General features: G+C 46.0%; 1 long non-coding RNA gene across 1 annotated transcript in view; it reads left to right on the top strand.

Annotated features, from left to right (window-relative positions):
- Positions 1-2805: 2805 nt before the first annotated feature.
- Positions 2806-26814, top strand: part of LOC132814014 (uncharacterized) — a 264361-nt gene continuing 240352 nt past the window's right edge. Inside the window, exons 1-2 of the long non-coding RNA XR_009644258.1 lie at positions 2806-2910; positions 7915-8021. This is a non-coding gene — a long non-coding RNA (uncharacterized LOC132814014). The remainder of the gene's footprint in view (positions 2911-7914; positions 8022-26814) is intronic.

The raw sequence follows: 26814 nt of genomic DNA, 5'->3' as shown, positions 1-26814 counted from the left end.
CAGTACCTTTTCAGGTGGAATGTTCCAGCTTCTGACAACTGACTGTTCATTCAGAAACTGCTAAGGTCCATGTTGACTCTGGGGTTACAAAGGGCTGAATTGAAAGATGAGATGCTGTCCCTGAGCTCCCATTGAGATACATTGGAACAGTACAGGAGGCTGAGGGCAGTGTAGGTGTGAGCAGACAATGACAATGACAGGGCTGCACTGTGGGTGCTACTTGGCTCAATGAGTGTTTTGGAGTTAGATGAAAACAGAGCGAGGGGAGACAGGGAGAAGGTGAAACTGAAATTCATTTTTAGTTCAGGCCGTTCAGAAATTCACATGGTCCCAATGGGAACAGCCAGTTTTTAAGTGATACCTGCGGGTATTTGTTAACAGTTTTTAAAGTAGTTTTCCTGAGGGCAGTTGAGAGTTAACCACATTGCTGTGGGTCTGGAGTCACATGTAGGCCAGACCAGGTGAGGATGACCGTTTCCATCCCTGCAGGACATGAGTGAACCAGATGGGTTTTCTAACAATCGACAATAGTTTCATGGTCATCATTCGCCTTTTCATTCTAGATTGTATTGAATTCCGATGCCGTCATCAGCCATGCTGGGATTCTAACCCTAATCCTCGGAACATTGCACATATCACTCGTCTGGCAGCCATTGCCTCCCTTTTTAGCAATGTTTAAAAGAAAGTTCCATCATTCTACGCATACAATGTGAGATAAAGTACTGCAACCTCCATGTGTCAGCCTCTCCAAAAGGTCAATCAACGGAAATTTGTTTGGGGGTGAAATATTTCACTTTTTTTTGTGGGGGGGCGGGTGGGTGGTGTTTATTAAACAAAAACGAATCCAAATAAAAATCTGATGCCACAGACGTGTAATTTCTGAAGCCGGAGGGGGATTACAGAGACAGGGAGGGTTGTGGGGCCAGAGGGGGACTGTTGTCCAAACATCACTGTGGTGTACATGGACTGCAGCATTTCAGGGAGGCGGTTAGCCACCACTTTCTCCAAGACAAGGAAAGGTGGCCAATAAATACTGGTCTGGGCAGCAAAGGCAACCCCCAGTGAATAAAACCAAGCAGTGACCTCTCTGAGCTGACTTGCTGTGAAGTTAAAAACCTCTGGAAATGGAGTAGGCAGAGAAGAGAAACAGTGACATTTCACAGCTGCCCTCGGAGAGACCTCACCCTTGGAAGTACTCAGAGCCGGGATCAGCTCAGTGAGTTTCAGTCTCTTCAAACATCAATCTTAGTCAGTTTTATTTTATTAAATCTACAATAGTGAGTAAAGTGAGGATTTCTTTTTAATGTCTTACGGTCTCTTGATTAAATGTTTAAGATATAAAACATAAGTTATTCTCGGGCAGTATTTATCGAGCAGTAAGACTGTGCCTTTGCCTTGGTCTGTAGATTATTAAGGCAGAGTGATGGCCTGTTGTAGAGTGGCGTGCTGTTCCTGTTGGATGTGGGAAATTAGGGAGAGTTTCAATGATCCTGATGATTATGTCTGCAGGAAGTGTGATTACAAATTCAATTGGATCGCATGGATTGGTGGAGGAGTGATTAAAGGCAGTGAGGAATTGACAGGAGCCGGGAGTGTGATAGGTGCAGTCTCAGGATTGCAGGATACTGCAGATACAGTCAGGTAGTTGGGTTACCCCCTGGAAAGCTAGGAGGGGTAGGTAGGTACTGCAGGAGTCTTCTGTGGCTATCTCCATCTCAGACAAGTGTACTGTTTTGGAAAATGTAGTTGGTAATAGACTTTCAGGGGAATGTAGCACTGACAGCCAAGTTACTGGGACTGAGACTGGCTTCTAACATAATGTGAGGTATATCCAGTTCCACACGATCGATGGTGATAGGGGACTCTCTAGTCAGGGGCACAGTCTGCCATTTCTGCACCTGACAGTGAGGCATCAGAATGGGGTGGTGCTGCCCTGGTGCCAGTGGCAAGGATGTCTCACAGAGGGAGCAGAATATTCTCAAAAGGGAAAATAACCAGTGGGAGGACATTGTACATTGGTACCAATGGCATAGGAAGGGGAAAGCATGGGCTCCTGACGAGCAGGGAGATTTGCTAGTGCCACTCGGGAGACGTTAAACCAGTGAGGGAGTCGGGGTAATCCTAAAGAGATAGTGAGAAAAGAGGTGAGTCTGAGGCTGGTACTGTTCACCGGTCACTGTCAAGGCTGGCAAGAGCAAGCTACAGAATGAGGTGGGACGGACCAGTTGCACTGCATTTATTTCAGTGCAAGAGACCTGACAGGTCAGGCAGGTGGGCTCAGGGTATGGTTTTGAACATGGTACTGGGATATTACAGCAATTACAGAGGCAGCACTCAGGGATGGTAGGACTAGCAGCTTAATGTTCCAGGTATAGATGCTATAGCAAGGATAGAAAGGGACCAACAGCAGGGAGAGAGGTGTTTTTGATTAGGGATAACATTATGGCTGGGCTTCGGGAGGATATTCCTGGGAATACCTCCAGGCAAGTTACTTGTGTAGTACTGAGAAATAAGAAAGGGATGACCATCTTACTGGGATTGTATTATAGACTCTCTCCCAATAGTCAGCAGGGAATTGAGACAGAATTTTACCAGGAGACCTCAGTTATCTGTAAGAATAATATGGATGCAATGATAAGGGGTTTTAACTTTACCAACATGGCCTCGGAGTGCTGTAGTGTTAAGGGCTTGGATGGAAAGGTATTTGTTCAGTGTGTACAAGAACATTTCTGATTGAGTTTGTAGGATGTACCTACTAGAGAAGGAACAAAACCTGACCTGTTTCCTTTATTCATTCACAGGATGAGGCTATCACTGGCTCGGCCAGCATTTATTGCTGCGTTTACCCAGTGGGCAGTTAAGAATCAACCACGTTGCTATAGGTCTGGAGTCCCATGCAGACCAGACCAGGTAAGGATGGCATTTTCCTTCCCTAAAGGTCATGAGTGAACCACATGGGTTTTTTCAACAATTGACAATGGATTCCTTCTCGTCAATAGATTATTTTTTCCAGATATTTATTGAATTCACGTTCCAAAATCTGCCGTGATGGGATTCAAACCCAGGTCCCCAGAACGTTATCTGGGTCTCTGGATTAATTGTCTAGTGATAATTTCACTCCATCATCACTGCCTCTTAGGAAATGAGGCAGGGTGAGTGCCTGAGGTATCAGTGGGGCAGCACATCAGCACCAAAGATCCCACAGTATTGTGGCTCAGTGGTTAGCGCTGCTTCCTCAGCAACAGAGACCTGGGTTTGATACCAGCCTCAGGCAACTGTCTGTGTTGGAGTTGGCACATTCTCCCCAGTGTTTGTGAGGGTTTCCTTCGAATATTCAAATTTACTCCTACAGTCCAAAGATGTGTAGGTTAGTTGGATGAACCATGTTAAATTTCCCATAGTGTCCAGATGCAGTATATGAGGTTTTGGGATGTGCAGACAAATCTCTGCCTGATGTGAAAAGATCGTTTTGAGGTCCTGGACAGAGCTCAGTGACGTGTGGCTGAACGTTTTACATTTCCCGTGGCGGTAAGGGAAGGTCAAAGGTGTGGAGCATGTGTTGGTGGGAGGGTGTGGACCTAACAAGGGAGGTGCAGAGGGAATGGTCTCTGTGGAACGCAGATAGCGGTGGGGAGGGAAATATGTCTATGGTGGGGTCTGACTTTAGGTAGCAGAAATAAGAGGTTAATGCACTGTATCTGGAGATTAGTGGGGTGGAAGATGAAGCCCGCAGGGCTGTATTCTTTATTGTGGCTGGAGGGGTGGGGTAAAGGTGGAGGTGCGGGAAGTGGAGGGTATGTGTTGGAGGGCATTGTTGATCAAGTCGGAGGAAAGTTACGGTCCTTGAAGTAGGCCTTTCTGGGATGTCCTGGAATAGAATCCAAAGAGATTAAACGAATATATCACAGACAAAAGATTAACTGGACCAGAGAATAGGACCGCTTAAAGGTCAACAAGGCTGTCTATGGAATCACAGAGGGTGTGAAATATATGCAAATATTTCACGTCATTTTTACTGGAGAAGTATATGGAAGCTCGAGAGTTTGGAGAAATAAACAGTGATAACTTGAAAAGTGTCCATGTTACAGAGGAGGTGGGACTGGATATCTTATATCGCATCAAGGTGGATAAAGCCGTGGAACCTGATCAGGTGTATCCTGGAACTTTCCGGAAATCTAGGGAAGTGATTGTTGGGCCTCTCCTGTGATATTTGTATCCTTGATAGTGACAGGTGAGGTGGGTGCCATTATTTTAAAAAGGTGGTAAGGAGAGGCCATGGAACAAGAGAACAGTGAGCCTGAAGTCAGGCAGGCAAGTTGTTCGAATGGACAGGATATCCATCTATTTGGAAAGGTAAGGAATGATCAGGGAGAGTCACTGTGGCTTTGTACATGCACAATTGGGTCTCACTAACTTGAGTGAGTGTTTTGAAGTGACAAAGAAAATTGATTAAGCCAGGCGGTGAATGCTGTTTATATGGACATTCAACAAGGTTCCACAAAGCAGACTGGTTAGCAGGGTTAGATCACATGGAATGCAGGGAGAGCAAGCCATTACAAAACTACCTTGAATGTAGGAGACAGAGGATGATGATGGAGGGTTGCTTTGCGGACTGGAGGCCTGTGAGCAGCAGTGTGCTGCAGGGATGGATATTGGGCCCTTAAATAAATGACTTGGATGTGAATATATGAGATATGGGCAGTAGGTTTACAGAAGACACCAAAATTGGAGGTGTAGTGGACAGTGAAGAAGGTTAGTTCAGAATACAACAGGATCTTGATCAGATGGGCCATTGGAGCAAGGAATTGCAGACTGAGTTCAAATTAGATAAATGTGAGCTGTTATATTTTGGAAAGGCAAATCAGGGCAGGACTTATGCACTTAATGGTAAAGTCCTGGGGAACATTGCTGAACAATGGGACCTTGGAGTGCAGGTTCATAGTTCCCTGAAAGTAGAGTCACAGGTAGGCAGGGGAGTGAATGCAGCATTTGGTACGCTCCCCGTTATTGGTCTGTTGTGATGTCATATTGTAGCTGGACAGGGCACTGATGAAGGCCCTTCTGGAATTCTGTTTTCAGTTCCAATCTCCCTGTTCTTGGAATAATGTTGAGAAACTTGAAAGGGTTCAGAAAACATTTGCAAGGACTTTCCTGGGGTTGGACGATTTGAGCTATTGGGAAAGGCTGAATAGGCTGGGACTATTTTCCCTGGAGATTTGGAGGCTGAGAGGTGATCTTATAAAGTCATGAAGGGCATGGATAAGGTGAGCAGTCAGGGACTTTTTCCCAAGTTCGGTGGCTCCAGAACGAGAGGGTACAGGCTTAAGGTGAGAGGGAAAAGATTTAAAGGGGATTTAAGGGGTATCGTGTTTAAGTTGAGGGCATTGCAAGTATGGAATGAGCTGCCAGAGGAAGGGGTGGAGGCTAGTACAATTGCAGCATTTAAAAGGCGTCTGACTGGGTACTTGAAGAGGGAGGTTTTAGAGGGATAAGGGTGAACCGCTGGCAAATGGGACTCCATTAACGCTCTCCGTTAATGGTCAATGCATTGAATACAGAAGCTGGGACGTCATATTGTGGCTGGACAGGACGTTGATTAAGCCACTTCTGGAATTCTGTTTTCAGTTTGAATTTCCCTGTTCTGGGAAGGATGTTGTGAAATTTGAAAAGGTTTGGACAAGATTTACAAAAACGTTACCAGGATTGGAGGATTTGGGCTACAGGGAGGGGCTGAATAGGCTGGGGCTATTTTCTCTGGAGAGTCAAAGACTGAGAGGTGACTTCATTGAGATTTATAAAATCACGAGGCGCGTGGATAAGGTGAGCAGCTGGCATCCTTTTTCCTCAGGTTAGGTGGGTCCAAAACTAGAGCACATGAGTTTAAGTTGAGAGGGCAAAGATTTAAAAGGGATCGAACTGGCAACATTTTCAAGCTGAGTGTGGTGTGTGTATGGGAGGGGCTACCAGATGAAGTAGTGGAGGCTGATAAAATCACAACATTTTTAAGGCTTCCAATTGGGTACATGAATAGGAAGGGTTTTGATGGATACAGGCCAATAGATGGTAAATGGGAATTCATTAGTTTAGGATTCCTTGTTGGCACAGACGAATTGGACTGGAGTTCTGTTTCTTTGATCTTAATAAATTAAGATGCATTCCTCTCTTTTGTGCAGAGCTAGCTGAAGCACAGATAATTATCCTTGGAGCTGAGAAGGTGAAGCAGTGATTTTGACCTGGTGCCGATTTTGTTCCAAGGTCTTGAATTTGCAAAGAGAGAGAGGAATTGTTAACCCTGTCACAATTTTTAGTAACTATTTCAAGTAATTGGCAAATAATACAAGGTGAAAATGTGAACATTATTTTACTCAGTAAGTTCTGAGCATCTGGAACAGTCTGAACGACACAGATTCAGCAGGTATTTTGAAACAGACTTGGAATTTTACTTTTTAAGGAAAGATTTGGGGGTAGTTGGGACAGATTTGCACCATCTACAGAGGGAGAGAGGACAGCTCCAATGGGCTGAATAGCCCCCAGCCCCTGTGCTCTGTGATACTGCCCCATTCACTGTGAATGATGAAGCTCATCCCAAGGCAGAGAGAGGGAGGAGCTCACCTCTCAATCGGCGCCGGCTTGATTAACGGCAGCTCCAGACCAATAGGAGGAGAGTCTGTGTGGTCCTGCAGCCAATGGGAGTGAATGAGGGGTGTGGCCAGCAAGACGACACCTGTCCATGAGCTGTGCAGGTGCAGTGTCACTGGGTGGGGGTGGGAGAGACAGCAGGGACTGGGACAGAGGCTGCTGGACCTGAATTACACACTCCCGGTAAATTAAAACCAAAAGAACTGCAGATGCTGTAAATCAGAAACAACAACCAGGAGGGTCTGGAGAAGCTCAGCAGGTCTGGCAGCATCTGTGACGAGAAATCAGAGTTAACGTTTCAGATCCGGTGTCCCTTCCACAGAACAGATATTACTGAGAAAAAAAAGTCCGTTTATGTGCAGAAGATAGTGTGGGGGGATGGGGGCAAGATAAAAGGAGTAAAGGTGGGGATAGAGTGAGAAGAGCGGTTGGATAAAGGAGTGGATAACGATCTGACTGGGGGAGGGTGACTAGCTGTTAATGGAGACTATTAGTGGCTAACCATAGGTAGTGTGTAATGACAGGCTGTGACATGAGGTGGCTACGACATGAGGTTGTTAACCTGTGGTTAGCCACTAACTGTCTCCATTGTAAGCTGTTGCCCACCTATATCACTGCACGATTGGAGCTGCTGAGGACACACACCTTTGGAATATCCTCCCTCACCCCCTCTGTCCGCCTTAAAGATGTATCTAAAAATCGTTCTCTTTAATCAACGTTTCCATCATCCGGGAAGCATTTTAGGAGATTTCTCAATGTGAAAGGCTACATACAATGCAGGTAGTTGTTGTTATTGTCTGACATCAGGAGAAACAGGGATGAGCCCTCTCTCTCTCTTATATCTGATGAACAGCAGCAAAAGCAGGAAGCACTGAGCATGCTCCAGCCCACAATGGGCCTCGGATAATTGATGTCAGCGCAGGACCAATAAGAGTGGGGGGACGGGGACTCGAGGACCAGGATGTGCCAGTTGGTCCTTCAACCAATCGGAGTGAATGAGGGGCGGGACAATACTCAACCACGTGATAAGCTTCACTGACAGTACAGTGTTGTTGTGGCCAAGGCATTGGAGATGTGTGAAGGTGCAGGGCAGGGGAAAGGAAAGACATAGACCAGAAAGAGAAGGAAATTTTCATGGTATGGCATGAAAGGTTTTACAGAACTTAGTGCACATTGTGAATCACAAATTTGAAAATCCCAAATTCTGCCCCATTTTCCCTCCTTATAATGCATTTTGCACTCCCTGAAATAGCAACTGTGTTTCTCCCTCCACAGATCCCAGTGATCAGTGCCAAAGCCCCATTGCCTGTGGAGAGGGTGATGTTTGATTTCCCTGTCCAGCTGCAATTCGTGTGGTGAAGGTGCTCCCACAATGTGGTTGGGTAAGAGCTGTTATAGATTATTCACTCAGCAATATTGAAGAGTTGACAATGTATGTGCAAATCAGCAACAGTTTGTTTTTTTTAATCATGTTTATAATTTCACAGAAATACTATTGAAAAATTCTGGCATAAGGCCACAGATTGAGATACTAGGTCAAGTGATCAAAAGCATTGCCAAATGAGCAGGTTTTCGAGAACACCTTAAAAGAGGAAAGCAGGTCTGAGAGGGTTCAGGTGGGAATTCCAGACAGTGTTGCCTTGGCAACAGTAGAAACAGCCAGACAGGTGAAGCAATGAATAAACACAAATGAGTTGTCAAGGTCTTGCAGGGTGTGTGGTGCAGGGAGACAGGGATGTTCACAGGGTGAGAATTTTAAATTGTTGCCTGTAAATAGGAGCCTTTCGATGGATCAACTAGTTTTGGTACAAGTGAGCACTTGGGCAGGAGGGTTTAAGATACTCTTGAGATTACATGTAAGTTGAATGTGGGAGGCTGGCCAAGAGTGTTTGGATAATTAAGTCTGGAGATAAATACTCGTCCATCCCTGCATTCAGTAAATGAGCTGAGACTAGGGTGGAGTTGGGTGATGTCACCAATGAAGAAAGTGTGTTTTTGGAGTTGGGCTCTTCCTCCACATCACCCCCACCTCCCTCCCCTCACCAAATCACAGGTATTGTTCCTTGTTCTGTCTGTCTGTCTTTTCTGGTTATGTCCTTCTCTCCCATTCTGCTACGAAGTAATATTTTGACCTCACCGTTGTTGGAAAAACCTACTCCATCCCCACTCTCCCATTCCTTTCTAAATTCCTTGTATGTGGTGTCCCTCAAGGATCGATTCTTGGTCCCTCCTGTTTCTCACCCACATACTGTCAGGAGTTGACATCGTCCAAAAGCACCGTCTGAGGGTTCACATGTACACTGACAATGCCTAGCTCTCCCTCCCCATCATCCCTCGCCATTACTCAGTTATCAAACTGCTCATCACACTCCCACTACGCGATTGGCTGCAATTTCCTGCAACGGAACATTGAAATGGTTAAACCCATTGCCTTCAGTTGCTATTACAAATTCCTTTCCCTTACTGCTGAGCCCCTCCCTCTCCCTGGGAACTGTCTGAGGCAGAACTACACTCTTCACAATATTGCTCTCATATCTGTAACCCCAAGGTGACCTTCTGATCAGGTATCTACACAATCACAAACACCAGGAATTCCAATCTCTAAAACGTTGCTTCCCCCCCCCCCTTCACCCCAGCTCCATTGCTACTGAAACCCCTGACCCGTGTTGATGTTGCCTTAAACTTGACGAATCTAAAACAGAACCCTTGATTCCGTGACTATCCGAGTATCTGATTCCAGATCCCTCATGATGGGAAACATCCTCTCAGTATTTACCCTGTCAATCTCCTTAAGAATCCTGCATGTTACAATGAGATCACCTCTCATTCTTCCCAAATCCAGTGAGTAGAGTCCCAACATTTTCAGCTTTTTCTTAAAAGATAATCCCTACAAGCCAGGGATCATCCCAGTTAATCTTTTCTGAAATGCCTCGGATGAAATTATGTATTCCCTTAAATAAAGGGACCAAAACTTCTGTCATTACTCCAGATGTGGTCTCACTCGCACTTTGTAAAGTTACTCTCAGGTATATACTCCAAACACTTACACTGAAAACTCCTTGTAATAAGAAACAGCGTTCCATTCCCCATCCTGATTCCCTGTTGTAACTGTGTTTCCTACGCAATTACCCCTGGTCCCTTTGTGGTGCAGCTTTCGACAGTTTCCACCATTTACATAGCACTCTGTTCTTTTATTATCTCCTCCAAAATGAGCAACTTCACAATTTCCCAAATTATGCTCCATTTGCTAACTTGTTGCCCACTTCTCCAATGAATCCCTCTCTGTAAACTGTTTATAATCCTTTTGGAACTTTACCGTTCTGCCTTTTCTCAGAGATTTCCCCGCTCATTCTTCTAAACATTTCCTGGAATCACTGGGCAGTGGGAAGCAGTTGTTACCTTTTCAGAGAGACTCTTTGGAATGAGTGGGAGGAGCTTGCTGCTCATGGGTCAGAATGGAGACAACTTGCCCATCGAGCTGCATGAGCCTTTCACCCCCCCCCGTGTCTAATTGATGAGGCACAGCAGCAGCACGGAAGGAAAGAAAAGGAAGCACACATCCTGCTCTCCACATCGCACTGACTCTTGAAACATTGTGTCCCATGTGACAAAGATCTGCCCTGTTCAGTCACATGAAGACCCAGTGTGGAAACTCACAGAAACCCATACAGATTTCCCCCTGAACTAACTGCTGACCCCCACAAGGGGTAATGTGTCCAGTCATCCTGGGCCAGGAGGAGGGGGTGGTGAGAGTTTCTTAAATGAACTGACAGTGACAGTTTTATAAACGTGTATTACAGGTGGACATTCAGATGATAATCTCAGTAATTGTAACGCCAAACTGTGACAAAATTACTCAATTCATCAGGAGCTGGATATTCACATTGTGTGTGAGTATTGTATTCCAGCTCATTCCCATTTGCTGCATAAATGTCCTCTTTTGAATCACCCCACACTCTCAGTAGATCTCCCCCAAGTCTTCAATATGTGTCCTGTAATCCTTTTCTGATGAACTCATGGGTGTAAGGTGGATTATTCTAAATCTGTAAACCCCTCTGTCACAGGGCACCCGCAATTTCCTCTGCTACAAGGAGAACAATCTGTTTCCCCAAACCCCTGATTCCCCAATGTCTGTTTGCTCCCTATAAGGCACACATCAGGATTGTGTTGGGACGTTCTCCACTTGCCTGCATCAGTGCAGACACCAACAATATTAAAGTGAACATCCTCCAGGACAAAGCACTGTGCCTGAGTGGTGTCCCATCCACCACCTTCAGCGTTCCTTCTCCCCATCCTCAGGGTACAGTGGCATCACTGTGTAAAAGGTAGTCAGCATTGTCTGACCAGACCATAGGGCTGCTCTCTCATTAGGGAGAAATGTCTGGTGGTGGGTTTAACCTGAAGGTTACCACAGCCCAGGCAAGGGGAGAGGTTGAGAACAAGAGTCCATCTATTGTAGATGGATATTCTTGATATGTATTAACAACACCCATGTCTCTGCAACTAAAATCCCCCATTCCTTATACCATCCTGGTAAATCTCCTATGCCCCCTCTCAGGGACCCTGCCATCCTTCCCAATGTGTGGGTGATCTCTGGTTTGCACAGACCCAGCTGCTCTGTGTTCCTGTGGGTGATGTCATCATAGAGCAACAGTTGCATTGAACCTCACTGTCTGTAAGGGTGGGAGACACAGAAATCCCGGTAGCATTTGAGATGTATTTAGTGTGCACTTGCAATGCCATGATAGATGAGACTTTTCCACAATTATTGGAAAATAGATGAGGACAGTTAGGTGGTAGTTTTCTTTGTCACAGACCCGATGTACTACCAGAGCCTTTTTCTGTTCTGTAGACCGCTAAGATGTTTATTATAGGAATATGACAAGCTCCATTGGACTTCAGGTCAGAAAGGGTGATACTAGAGTAGATGACAGATGATTGGCCGATGTTTTGGGAGGAAAAGGAGATTGAGGGGTTTAAGGAAGAATTCAGAAGCTCAGCACAGAATCGGAAAGGGCCGTCATCAAGTGAGAAATAAACATTGGGAATCCTGAAGGCTGGAAATAAAAAAGGCACATATAGCAGAGCTTTGAGAGACTGGAGGGGATTAGAGATAGGGAGAGTAATGAAGCTGGAGGAGATGAAAGTTGGAGAGGATTCTGAGGATTGAGGATGTTACAGAGATAGAGATATTTCTGATAGACGTTTTTGGGTTTTGAGGCTGGAGAGGAATTATCGAGATAAGGAAGAGTTGTAAGACTGGATGAGGTGGCATTGACGGAGAGTTCCGAGCATAGAGGAATTTACAGAGATAACGAGCGATAGAGTCAGAACGTTATACAGCACTGACACACACCCTGTGTTCCAACCAGTCCGTGTCAACCATAAATGCGAACTGAACTAATCGCATCTACCTCCACTTAGTCCAAATCCATCCAAGCATTCCCTATCGATATACAGGTCCAAATGCTTTTTCCTCTTAGAATCCCATTCCCCTACCGTTTTACTCTACATTTACCCCTTACTAATTCACTAAACCCAATCATCCCTGAACACTATGGGCAATTGAGGACTGCCAGTTCACCTACCCTGTACATCTGTGGCTTGTGGGAAGAAATGGGAGCACCTGGAGGAACTCACGCTGACACGGGGAAGCATATCCAAACTCCGCATGGACAGCCACCCAATGCAGGAATTGAACCTGTGTCCCTGGCAGCAGTGCTAACCATTGAGCCACTGTGCCACCCTTAAATTGTAATTGTATTCACAGCTACCACGTCCTCTGCTAGTTTATTCCACATGTGAATCACTCTCTGTACAAAAACAAAAAGTAAAATTCGGAACGTCTTTTTAGGGTCTTCCTTTTCTCACCCACTCTTGAATCGCGCCCCCTCCTGGAAAGGGCACCTGCTGTTCACATTACCTATACTCTTCAGGATTTTATAAACCTCCAATAAGGTCACCCCTCAGCCTCCTACACCCCAGTGAAAGAAGTCCCAGCCTACCTAGCCTCTCCTTATAACCGAAAGCATCCATTCCCATCAACATCCTGGTAAATCTCTTCTGAACCCGCTCCGACTTAATAACATCTGTCCTATAACAGCACAACCTGAACTGAGCACAGTATTCCAGAAGAGGCCTCACCAACATCCTGTACAACCTCAATGTAATGTCCCAACTCCTATACTCAAAGGTGTGAGCAATGAAGGCAAGTGTGCTATACATCTTCTGAACAACCCTGTCTACATGTGACATAAACTGCAAAGATCTGAACCCCGAGGTCTCTTTGTTCTATATCACTATGCAAGGCCCGATCAGTGTAAGTCCTGCCCTTTTATCAAGATGAAATATTTGGCATTTATTCCAATCCAGAACATCCTTCTAGTATAAAGGCAATAGAAGTATACTTAAGAGGAAAATCAGTAAGGCAAAAAGGGGACAGGACACAGCTTTGGCGAATAGGGTAAGGACAATCCAAAGGGTTTTTATAAATACATTAAGAGCAAATGGGTTACTAGAGACAGAATAGGGCTCCTCAAGGATCAGCAAGGCAGCCTGTGTGTGGATCTGCAGGCGATGGGGTGGGGAGGGGATACTAAACAAGTATTTTGCATCAGCATTTACTGTGGAGAAGGATATGGAAGATATAGAATGTTGGAAATCGATGGTGACACCTTGAAAGATGTCCATATTACAGCGAAGGTGGGACTGGATGTCTTGGAACGCAGAAAGGTGGATAAATGCCCAGGATTTCATCAGGTGTGTCCTAAAATTCTGTAGGAAGCTAGGGAAGTGATTGCTGGGCCCCTTGCTGAGATTTTTGTATCAGCGATAGTCACAGCTGAGGTGCCAGAAGACTGGGGGTTGGTTAATATGACGATACTGTTTAATGAAGGCGGTTTGGACAAGCCCGGGAACTACAGACCTGTGAGCCTGATGTTGGTGCCAGACAAGTTGTTGGAGGGAACCCTGAGGGACTGGATTTGCATGTATTTGGAAAAGCAAGGACTGATTAGGGATAGTCAGCATGGCTTTGTGTGCGGGAAATCATGTCACTTACTTGACTGAGCTGTTTTATGAAGAAGTAAGAAAGTGGATTTTTGAGGGCAGAGCGGTAGATGGGATCTATATGGACTTCAGTAAGGCGTTCGCCATGGAAGACTAGTTAGCAAGATGAGATCTCACCATACCAGGAGAACTAGCCATTTGGAATATAGAACTGCCTCAAAGGTAGAAGACAGAGGGTGGTGGTAGAAGGTTGTTTTTCGGACTGGAGGACTGTGACCACTGGAGTGCCACAAGGGTCGGTGCTGGGTCCACTACTTCTCATCATTTACATAAATGATTTGGATGTGAACATAGGAGGTATTGTTAGTAAGTTTCCAGGTGACACCAAAATTGGAGGTGTAGTGGGCAGTGAAGAAGGGTAACTCAGGTTTCAATGGGATCTTGATCAGATGGGGAAATGGGCTGAGGAGTGGCAGATGGAGTTTAATTTAGATAAATGTGAGGTGCTGCTTTTTGGAAAAGCAAAGCCTAGCAGGACTGATAGACTTAATGGTCAGGTCCGAGGGAGTGTTACTGAGCAAAGTTTCCTTACAGTGCAGGTTCATAATTCCTTGAAAGTAGAGTCGCAGGTGGATAGGATAGTGAAGGTGATTGGTATGATTTACATTATTGGTCAGAGCAGTGAGTACAGGAGTTGGGCAGTCATGTTGTGGCTGTACAGGACATTGGTTTGGCCACTCTTACAATATTGAGTGCAATTCTGTTCTCCACCTATCAGAAGGATGTTGTGGAACTTGAAAGGTTCAGAAAAGATTGGTGGCAGAATATTCTTTCAAGGGTAGAATAACCAGTGGGAGGTCATTGGACATTGGTACCAATGACACAGGAAGAGAAAAAGATAGGTCCTGATGAGAGAATATAGCAAATTAGCCTGGAATATAAAAAAGTAGATACTCGGTCGTAATATCTGAATTACTCCCAATGCTACATGCTAGTGAGAGTAGGAATAGCAGGATGGAGGAGATGAATGATTGGCTAAAGATCTGGTGTAGGGCAGAAGGATTCACATCTTTTGGTCATTGAATTCTCCTCTGGAGTAGAAGTGACTTGAATAAGAAGGATGGATTGTCCCTGAATTGGAAGGTGACTAATATCCAGGCAGGGAGATTTGCTAGTGCTACTCGGGAGGCATTAAACCAGTGAGGGAGTGGGGGTAAACCTAAAGAGATAGTGAGAAAGGAGGTAAGTCTGAGGCTGGTACAGTTCAGAAATCAAACAGTCAAGGCAGAACGCGGTAGAACCGAGCAGTTACACTGCATTTACTTCAATGCAAGAGGCCTGACAGGGAAGGCAGATGAGCTCAGGTTATGGTTTGAACATGGGACTGGGATATCATCGGTATTATAGAAATATGACTCAGGGATGGATGTGACTGGCAGCTGTATGTTCCAGGGTATAGATGCTATAGGAAGGATAGAAAGGGGGACAAGAGAGGAGGACGAGTGGTGTTTTTGGTTAGGGATAGCATTAGAGTTGTGCTTGGGGACGATATTCATGGGAGTAAGTTCAGTGAAATTATTTGGACGGAACTGCGAAATAAGAAAGGATTGATCACCTTATTGTTAATATCTGCGTGTGTTTCATCTGATTGCTCTGGTTTCCTCCCACTATGTAAAGATGTGCAGGTTAGGTGGATTATCCAGGCTGAATTACCCACAGTGTTCAGGGATGTGCAGGTTGGGTGGATTATCCAGGCTGAATTACCCACAGTGTTCAGGGATGTGCAGGTTGGGTGGATTATCCAGGCTGAATTACCCACAGTGTTCAGGGATGTGCAGGTTGGGTGGATTATCCAGGCTGAATTACCCACAGTGTTCAGGGATGTGCAGGTTAGGTGGATTATCCAGGCTGAATTACCCACAGTGTTCAGGGATGTGCAGGTTGGGTGGATTATCCAGGCTGAATTACCCACAGTGTTCAGGGATGTGCAGGTTAGGTGGATTATCCAGGCTGAATTACCCACAGTGTTCAGGGATGCGCAGGTTGGGTGGATTATCCATGGGAAAGGCAGCATTACATGGGTAGGGTGGGAGTCTCTGAGGGTCAGTGCGGATGTGATGGGCTGAATGACCTGCTTCCCCACTGTCTGGATTCTCTGATAATTATAATAGTTTTAAAATAGTTCCAAAAAAGAATAGACCAGATCTAAAAGTTGCTGTTCTAAATTGGATAAAGGTGCATTGTGATTGAACAAGATAAAATCTTTCAATACTTCTTTGCTATTCCCAGGTAAAGGGACGGCTGAAAAGTGGGAACGTAACATAAGGAATAGGAGCAGGAGGAGGCCATCTGGCCCCTCCAGCCTGCTCTGCCATTCAATAAGATCAGGGCTGATCTCAGCTCCACTTTACTGCTCTCTCCCATAACCTTTAATTCCCTTTCCTGTTCGTAAATCTACATTTTGACCTAAAGACATTCAAGATGAAAGTCTCAACTGTTTCAATCAGCTGGGAATTCCACAGATTCACAACCCTTTAGCTGAAGAAGTTTCTCCTGAACTCAGTCCTAAATCTGATACCCCCTTATTTTGTCGCTATGCACCATAGTTTGTCCAGTCCACAGTGGAAATGACCTCCCTGCTTCTATCTTATCTACTCCTTTCATAATTTTATATTTTTCCTATACAATCTCCCATTATTCTAAATTCCAATGAGGATCATGCCAGTTTTGTCAATCTCTGCTCAGAAGGCAACCCTTTCAACTCCAGACTCAAACTAGTGACCCTGCTCTGCACCCCCTCCAGCGCCATTACATCCTTCCTGAAGTAGGGGACGAAAACCTGTACACAGTACTCCAGGTGTGGCCTCCCCAGCCCCCTGTACAGCTGCAGCATAACCATCCCTCTAGCAATGAAGGACAATATTCCCTTCACTGCCTTAATTACCTGCTGTACCTGCAAACCAGCTTCCTGTGATTCATACACAAGGACACCCAGCTCCCTCTGTACAGCAGCCTGCTGCATGTTTTCACCATTTCATCATCCAGTTTGCTGTTAGTCCGACCAAAATGGATGACCTCACATATCCCAACATTGTCCTCCATCTGCCAGACCCTTAACCACTCAATTAACCTCTGTATCCCTGTGCAGACTGACAGTGGCCTCTGCACACATTGCTCTACCACTCATCTTAGTGTCGTCCACTTTTCATGAATCCATGCTGTGTCTGCTCGATGAGACAATTTCTATCCACATAGCTCACTACTTCTTTCTTGAGAGATCAGACATTTCCCCCACTACGGAAGTTATGCTAACACGTCCATTTTAAAATATTGGCATCACATTTGCAGCTTTCCAATCTGTTAGAACCGTCCCAGAGTCAGCAAATTTTAGTGAATTATCACGAGTGTATTTGCTATTTACCCACTGCCATTCCTTACAGTCCCCGGGGATGCATTCCATCACGGCCAGGAGACCCATCTACCTTTCGGCTGGTATCTTTCCCAGCACTGCCTCTTTACTGAGAATGATTGATTGTTTCTCTGTCTTCATCTGCCATTGCCCCCATAGGCCTGCGACAATGAGTATATAGACAGTATGTTCCTGTTAAGGCCGAGGCTGGGAGGTGTAAGGAATGCTGCTGTCAAGAGGAATTGTGGCTCTGGTCAAGAAAATGAAGGAGGGATATGGCAAATCCAGACAGCTGGGTTTGTGTGAAAACCTAGAGGTATATAGGGGCAGTAGGAGTATACTCGAGGGAAACTAAGAGGGCAAAAAGGGGACGAGAGAGCTTTGTGAAATGGGTTTGGGGAAAATCCAAAGAGATTCTAGAAATACACTAAGGACAAAAGAGTAACCAGGCAGAGAATAGGGACCCTCAAAGATCAACAAAATTGTCTATGGATCTGCAGGAGGCAGGAGAGATACTATCTGCGTATTTCATGTCCGCTTTTACTGAAGGAGGATATGGAAGTGAGAGAGTTTGGAGAAATAAATAGGGATAACTTGACAAGTGTCCATATAAGTTAGGAGGCACTGGAACTTGTATAATGCATCAAGATTGATAAATCCCTGATACATGATCAGGTGAATCCCAGAACTTTGTGGGAAGCTAGGGAAGTGATAGTTGGGTCCCTCGCTGAGATATTTGTATCACCGAGGTGCTGGAAGGCTGGCGCCATTATTTGAGAAAGGTGATGAGGAAAAGTCAGGGAACAATACACTGGTGAGCCTGGAGTCAGGCAAGTTGTTGGAAGGGCTTCTCAGGGATAGGATTTAGATGTAATTGGAAAGGTAAGAAATGATTAGGGACAGTCAGCATGGCTTTGTGTATGGAAATCACTAACTTGGACTTCAGAAAGACATTCAAGGTGGAAGAACTAGCTATTTGGATATAAAATTGGCTGTAAGGTTGGAGACAGAGGGTAGTGGTGAAGGGTTGCCTTTCGGACTGGAAGCCTGTGATGAGCAATATGGTGTAAGGATCGGTGCAGGGTTCACTGCTTTTCATCATTTATATCAATGATTCCTATGGTTCGTGACTTTACATAGACACCAAATTGGATCTGGAGGAAGTGGATCGGGAAGAAGGTTACCTCAGAGTACAATGGGACTTCAATCAAATGGGCTGGGGAGTGGCAGGTGGAGTGAATTCAGATAAATGTGAGGTGCTGCATTTTGAAAAAACAAATCAGGGCAGGACTTATACATTTAATGGGAAGGTCCTGGGGAGTGTTGTTGAACAAAGAGACCTTGTCGTGCAGGTTGATAGTTCTTTGAAAGTGGAATCATGGATAGGCAGGGTAGTGAAGGAGGCGTTTGGTGTACTTGGTCAGTGCATTGAGTATTGGAGTTGGGACATTGTTTTGCAGCTCTACAGGACATTGATTCAGCCACATCTGGAATTCTGCTTTCAGTCCTGGTCTCCCTGCTGTAGGAGTGATATTACAGAACATGAAAGGATTCTGAAAAGATGTGCAAAAGTGTTGCCAGGGTTGAGGATTTGAGCTATAGGGAGAGGCTGAATAGGCTGGGGCTGTTTTCCCTGCATCATTGGATGCTGAGAGATGACCTTCGAGGTACATAAAATCGTGAAGGACATGGATAGGGTGAACAACCAGGGTCTTTTCCCAAGGTTAAGTGAGTACAAAACTAGAGGGCACAAGCCTAAGGTGTGAGGCAAGAGATTTTAAAGGGATCTTAGGGGCAATGTTTTCAAGCTGAATATGGAATGAGCTGCCAGAGGAAGTGTGGAGGCTGGTACAATTACAACATTTGAAAGGCATCTGACTGGGTACGTGATTAAGAAAAGTTTAGAAGGATATGGGCAAAGTGCTGGCAAATGGGACAAGATTAATTTGGGATAAATGGGTGGCATGGATAAGTTGGATTGAATGGTCTGTTTCTGTGCTGTACATCTCGGAATTTAACTATTTGAGGATAAATTTGGAGTGCTACGGGTAAATGGGAGGGGAGGAAGGGCAGATTGGCAGCATGTCCAGAGGGAGAGAGTATAGCCGCAATGGGCTGAATAGCCCCCAACCCCTGTGCTCTGTGATACTGCCCCATTCACTGTGAATGATGAAGCTCATCCCAGGGCAGAGCCACAGACATATACAGCACGGAAACAGACCCTTCAGTCGAACTCGTCCGTGCCGACCAGATATCCTATCCTAATCTAGTACGATATGGCAGCAGTTGGCTCAAATCCCTCTACACCCTTCCTATTCATACACATCCAGATGCCTTTCAAATGGTGTAACTGTACTAGCTGCCACCACTTCCCCTGACAGTAGCTTCCATACACGCACCATCTCTACATGAAAAAAGTAGTCTCTTGGGTCCCTTTTATATCTTTCCCCTCTCACCTTAAACCTATGCTCTCTAGTTCTGGACTCCCCCACCCCAGGGAAAAGACCTTGTCTATTTATCTCATCAATGCCTCCCATGATTTTATAAACCTCTCTATGAGGTTACCCCTCAGCCTCCCACACTCCTGGGAGGATCCCACCACTCATGTCACAATGGGGCCTGGCTGATTGACGGCAGCTTCAGAACAATAGGAGACTAGATGTAATCCTCCAGCCAATGGGAGTGAATGAGGGGTGTTGCCAACAGGCCAGCATGTGACCATGAGCTGTGCACGTGCAGTGTCACTGGGCAGGGGTTGGGAAGAGACCCAGTGAGTGTGAAGGGAGTGGGAGAGAAATGGAGTTAGTGTGGACTGGGAGGGTTTATAAACTCATGATGTAGGCTGCTAGACCTGAATTAGAAACTCCCAGTAAATGAAAACCAAAAGAACTGTGGATGCTTAAATCAGAAACAACAACCAGAAGGTACTGGAAAAGCTCAGCAGGTCTGGCAGCACCTGTGAAGAGAAATCAGAGTTAACATTTTGGATCCGCTGACCCTTCCTCAGAACTGATGTCACTGAGAAAAAATGTCAGTTTATATGCAGAAGGTAGGGGTTAAGGAGTAAATGATAGGTGGTGATATAGTCCAAAAAGAGATATAGCAGCAATTGGACAAAGGAATGAATAATGATCTGGCTGGGGGAGAGTGAATAGATGTTAATGGAGACTGTTAGTGACTAACCATAGGTAATGTGTAATGGCAGGCTATGTAATAACAAGGCCTGGTGTGTGGGGTGGGGCACTAGGGCGCAAGGACGTGGGAGACTTAGGACCTAAAATTAATGAATTCAGTTTTAAGGTCAGAGGCCTGAAGGGTCCCCCAAGTACAAAATGAGGTTTGTTCTTCCAGCTTACGTTAAAGTTTGGCGCAGGAGAAGTACAGCCGGTCAGACAGTATCCAAGGAGCAGGAGAATTGACATATTGGGCCTGAGCCCTTCAGCAGGATTCTGAGTGGGGAAGAGGGTTGACAGATAATAGGATGTGTGTGTGGGGCTGGCGAGAAGGTAGTTGGGAAGGCGATAGGAAGATGCTGGTGGAGGGTAATGGTGAGAGGGTGGAGTGGGTAATTAAGAAGGAAGATGGACAGGTGGGACTGTTCAAGAGGGTGGTGCTGAGTTGGAGGGCTGGATCTGGGATATGGTGGGGGGAGGGGAAATGATGAAACATTGATTCTGTACTTAAAGGGTCCCAAGGTAGAAGATGAGGTATTCTTGCTCCAGGAGTCATGTAGCTAGGATTTTGTGGTGGAGGTGGCCCAGGACATGCATGTCCTTGGCAGAGTGAGAGGGTGGGTTGTAGAAATGGTTGACCACAGGACAGTGGGGTTGATTGGTGCACGTCTCCCAGAAAGGTTCCCTGAAACATTCTGCAAGTTGGCGTCCTGTCTCCCCATTGTAGAGAGCAATGAACACAATAGATGAGGTTATTCAATGTACAGGAAAATCTCTGCTGGATGTGGAAGGGACCTATGGTATCTTGGATGGAGGTGAGGGGAAGGTGTGGGCACAGGTTTCACACCTCTTGCAATGGCAGGCAAAGGTGTTGGGAGTGGAGGATGGGTTGGTGGGGAGCATGGATCTAATGCGGAAGTCACAGGGAATGGTCTCTGAGGAATGCTGAAAGGGGTGTGGAGGGAAAGATATCTCTGGTGAGGTCTGATTGTCGGTGGTGGAAATGGCAGAGGATGATGTGTTGTATCTGGCTGAAAAGCGAGGACTTGGGGGTTCTATCCTTGCTGCGGTTGGAGGGTGGGGTTCAAGAGCAGAGGTGCAGGAAGTGGTGGAGATACACTGAAGGGTATTGTTGACCACATGGGAGGGGAAATTGCTGTCCTTGAAATACAGGGCCATTTGGTATGTTCTGGAGTGTTCTGCATCAAGCTTCCCTGGAACACTGCATTAAGAATGAGACAGATGTTGGCCAGGGAACAGGCTCGTGTGTTAAAATGGCAGGCAACTGGAAGCTCAGGGTCTGTTTTGGTCTGAGGGGGAGCATAGATTTGTCCAGATTGCACTCCGTCTCTTTGTAGGGACTGTCAGATTTAGTCCCAATCACCCACTTCATGATGCTAACCTGTAAACTCCTTATTTTCAATTCCCTGCAGCTCCTTATAAACACAAATTCCAGTACCGTTTTAGGTGGAATGTTCCAGATTCTAACAACTGTCTGTTCACCCAGAAACTGCTGAGGTCCATGTTGACTCTGGGGCTACAAAGGATTGAATTGAAAGATGAGATGCTTTCCCTGAGCTCCCATTGAGATGTATTGGAACAGTACAGGAGGCTGAGGGCAGTGTAGGTGTGAGCAGACAATGACAATGACAGGGCTGCACTGTGAGGGCTGCTTGGCTCAATGAGTATTTTGGAGTTGGGTGTAAACAGAGCGAGGTGGGACAGGGAGAATGTGAAGCTGAAACTCAGTTTTGTTTCAGCCCATTCAGAAATTCACATGGTCCCAAAGGTAACAGCCAGTTTGTAAGCGATACCTGGGGAAATTTTGTAACAGTTTTTAAGGTATAACGTATCAACTTAAGTAAAGAATACGGGATTTTGATTACAATGTTTGAAGGGTAGGAAGATTGCTCGCTCATTTAAATTCTCTAAATGGGAGTAACTAGCTGAATCTAGAGAGCCTGTGTGACAGGAGCCCTCAGACCCATGGTGTGCTCCTCTTGTACAATGTGGGAAAATTAGGGATGTTTCCAGTGTCCCTGACGGGCTATGTGTGCAGGAAATGTGCCCATCAGCAGCTACTGGGAAACTGCTTTTCAGACCTGGAGCTGTGAGTGGACTCACTGTGGAGCATCTGCAATACTGAGAATGTTATGGACAGCATGTTCAGTGAGTTAGTCACACTGCAGGTGAGGGTTACACAGGCAGAAAGGGAATGGGGGACCATCAGATCAAGTAAAAGGCTCAGGAAGGAAGTGCAGGAGTTCCCAGTGGTTATTCCCTTCCCAAACAGATACTGTATACCGCTTGGGATTCGTGTGGGTGTGTGCGTATGTGTTGGTCTCAGAGGCAATCAGCAACAGCCAATTTCATGACACCGTAGATAGCTCTGCTGCCCAGAACGGGAAGAAAGATAGTGACAGGGGATTCAATAGTCAGTGATACAGACAGGCACTTCTATGGCCACAGCCATGAATCCAGGATGGTATGTTATCTCCCTGGTGATAGGATCCGCGATATCATGGTGCAGCTACAGGACATTCTGGAGCTGGAGGGTAAACAGCCCGTGGTTGGAGAACACATCAATACCAACGACAGCATGAAACAAAGGGATGAGTGTTTGAAAGCTGGATATTGGGAGAGCAGGGACACATTATAATGCAGCTCCTGAAATGAAATGATGTCAGACTTGCTCCCAGTGCCATGTGCTAGTGAGAGCAGGAATAAGAGGGTAGATCAGCCGGATATGTGGCTGGAGAAATGGTGTACCATGGAAGGGCTTAGATTCTTCAGGCATTGGGAGCGTTTCTGGGTTAGGTGGGAACTGTACCAGCCTGACCGGTTACCCCTGGGCAGAGCTGGGTCAAATCTCCTGGGGAGGGGGGGGGGGGGCGCTATTGCCAGTTCCATTGGTGAGGTATTAACTAGTCTGGCAGGGGGGTGGGAGCTAAAGTGTCAGGTTAGATGGGTCAGATTCAGGACAGAGTGTGGGAGGTAGAATATTAGTGATGTAGTCAGCGGCTCCGAAAACCAAAGGAAAGGAGGATTAAACGAGGATTGAGTCCCTCTTCATCCATCAGTCCTGACATCCCAGGAATCAGAGTCAACAAAATCTGGAGCTGTACAGCTCTGTCTCCAGTGCTTCAGCAAAATGGTGGGAATCTGCAACAAACCCAAGAAGTGCTGGAGATCCCCAGCAGGTCGGGCAGCGTCTGAAATGGTGACACCTGCAGGAAACATTGCAGCCTTGGTCATCTTTTTCGCTGTCCGCTAAACCTCCAGTTTTGGCGTCATCTGCAAAATTACTAATACCTCCTGTGTTTACATTCAAATCATTGATATAAATGACAGAAAATAATAGATACAGCACCAATCCTTGTGACACTCCACAGGCCTCCTGTCTGAAAAGCATCCCTCCACCACCACTCTCTGTCTTCTACCTTTGAGCCAGTTCTCTACTCAGATAGCTGGTTTCTGCTTTATTCCATGAGACCTAACCTTGCTAACCAGTCTCCATGAGAAAGCTTGCCGAATGCCTTACTAAAGTCCACGTTGATCATGTCGACCAGTCTGCCCTCATCAATCATTTTTGTTACTTCAAAAAACATTCTAACCCCTGGAAAACATAACAGTTACAGCACCAGAGTAATCAGCCCATCGTGTCTGTGCAGATCATAATGCCATCCCAAACTAATTCCATCTGCCTGTAACATGATCCATATCCCTGATAACCTATGCCTGCTTATGTGTCTGTCCGAATGCCTCTTAAACTGTGATTGTTTCTGCTTTTCCCATCTCCCAAGAGAATACATTCTAGTCACTGACCACCTTCTGCACAAGACACTTGTCTGACACAACTCCCTTTAAACTTGCACAGATATTGTTGGAAACGCTCAGCAGGTCATGCAGCATCTGCGAAGAAAAATCAGTTAAAGTTTCAGGTCTGGTCCCCCTCAGAAACGTTATCGCTGATTTCTCTTCCCAGATGCTGCTAGACCTGCTGAGCGTTTCCAGAAGCTTCTGTTTCTCTTCCTGGTTTACAACATCTGCAGTTGTTCCGGTTTTCATAGCCTTTAAACTTGCTCCCTCTCTTAAATGTGTGGCTCTAGAATTTGTCATTTCCACCTTGGAAAAAAGATTTACGTTTTTGTTTGGATTCCCCTACCCTGGGAAAAAAGAAACCATGACTAGTCACCCTATCATTGATCCTTATAATTTGATAAAGTTTGATTAAAGCCACCTAACGTGTCCAGTGCTGCAGGGAAATAGCCTCAGCTTATTCACACTCTCCCTATGGTTCAAATGTTCCAATCTGGCAACACCCTTGTAAATCTTTTCTGAACTCTTTCAAGTTTCCCAACATCTTTCCTATAGCAGGGAGACTGGAATTGAAAGCAGCGGGCATTCCAAAAGTGGCCAAGCCAATAAACTGTACAACCGAAACATGATCTCCCAGCTCCTGTACTCAATGCACTGCCCAATAACAGCTAGCATACCGCACACCACCTTCACCAACCTGTCTACCTTCAACTACACTTTCAAGGAACTATCAACCTACACTGCACGGTCTGTTTGTTTGTCAACACTTCCCAGGAATTGCCATTAAGAGGTTGAGTCCTATTCTGGTAACATCTTTCTGAAATCAGGGAGACTACAATTGAATGCAGTATTCTAACACTGGCCTGACCAATGCCCTACTCAGCCACAACGTGACCTCCTAACCCCTATACTCAGTGACAGAATCCCTGCAGTGTGGAAGCAGGCCTTTCGCCCCATGAGACCATACCAACCATCGGAACAGCATTCCACCCTAACTCTGTAACCTACCATTACCCAAAGCTAATCCACCTAACCTGCATGGCTTTGGATTTGTGGGAGGAAATTAAGAGCACCCAGAGGAAGCCCACGCAGACACATGGAGAATGTGCAAACACCACACAGACAGTGGAGTCGAACCAGAGTCCATTTATTGACCAGCACATTCCATTCAATGTTAGTGTCCCAAATTCCATGTTCAGCACCTGATCTCCCTGAAACTTTCCAGGAACTATGCAGTTGTTCTGAGCCCTTCAGAGGGAATTAAAGTGGGGAGGACAAAACACAAACAGGGTTGAGTTGTAGATCTATAAAATAACACTCCATCTTCCTCCCCGTCTCCCCCCACCCTGCTCTGTCTGTTCCCCCCCTCTTTGTCGTCGCCCCACCCCCTCATGGGTCGTCCTCCCCTCTGTCGGTCTGATCCCCCATCTGTCGCCCCCTCGGTCTGTCCCTCCTCTCTGTCGTTTTGACCCCTCCTGTCGGTCGTTCCCCCCTCTCCTGTCGGTCGCGCCCCCCACCCTGTCGGTCGCACGCTCCCCCCCCCCCCCCCCCCCTCGGTTGCCCCCTCCTGTCAGTCGCCCACCGCGTCTCCCCTCTGTTCCCCTCCTCTCTAATCCTACTTTCTGTCCCCACCTGTTTCTGTGCCACCCCTCTCTATCCCCCCTCTCTTTCCCTACCCATTGCTGTCCCACCCCTGTCAATCCACCCACTCCCTGTCTGCCTACCCTCCCTCCCAAACCCCTAGTTCTGTACTCCCCCACTGGAGGGAAAATATCTTGTCTATTTACCCTATCCATGCCCGGCCTGATTTTTAAAATCTCTTTTAGATCACTGTCTAGCCTCTGAAGCTCCAGAGAAAACAGCCTATCCAACCCTGGCAACATGCTATACTTCTTTTCTGACCTCTTTCAGATGGATGTTCTTTAACATGATAGGAAGGAGAACAGAATTCGATGATTCGGCAACTTTTGCAATATTCCAATGTCCAGTACAGCCGCAATATGACCTCCCAACCCCTATACTCAATGCTCTGACCAATAAAGACAAGCTGGCCAACCGCCGCCTTCACTATTCGATTTACTTGCTACTCTACTGTCAAGGAACTATGAACCTGCACTCCCAAGGGCTCTTTGTTTAGCAGCACTCCAGGAACTTACTATTAACTGTAAAGGCCTGCTAAAGTTTGCTTTTCCAAAATGCAGCACCTCACATTTTTCTAAACTGAACTCCTCAGCCCATCACCCATCTGATCTAGATCCCCTTGCACTCTGAGGTAATCTTTTTCCCTGTCTACCACACCTCCCATTTTGGTGTCATCCGCAAACTTACTTACAATACTTATGTTCACATCCAAATCATGGATATAAATGGCGAAAAGTAGTGGATCCAGCACCGATCCTTGTGACACTCCACTGGTCACAGGCCTCCAGCCTGAAAAGCATCCTCTGCGTTCTACCTTTGGACCAGTTCTGTACTCCATACGATCTAACCTTGCTGACCAGTCTCCCGTGAGGAACCTTGTCGAACGCCTCACTGAAGTCCATGTAGATCATGTCCATGCTCTGACCTCAGCAATCCTCTTTGTTACTTCTTCAAAAAAACTGAGTCAGATTCATGAGACATGATTTCCCATGCACAAAGCTGTTATTAATATCCAGGATTTAACTCTGTACATCGGGGTCTGCGTTGCCCAGTTATAGGTGTTAATATTCGGGATGAAGTTCAAGTATGCCAGCATGTTGTCTGTGACTGTGCATTGAGTCTTGT

Source organism: Hemiscyllium ocellatum, unplaced genomic scaffold (genome assembly GCF_020745735.1).
Source record: "Hemiscyllium ocellatum isolate sHemOce1 unplaced genomic scaffold, sHemOce1.pat.X.cur. scaffold_617_pat_ctg1, whole genome shotgun sequence".
Lineage (NCBI taxonomy): Eukaryota > Metazoa > Chordata > Chondrichthyes > Orectolobiformes > Hemiscylliidae > Hemiscyllium > Hemiscyllium ocellatum.
This window is presented reverse-complemented; position numbering and strand designations above follow the sequence as displayed.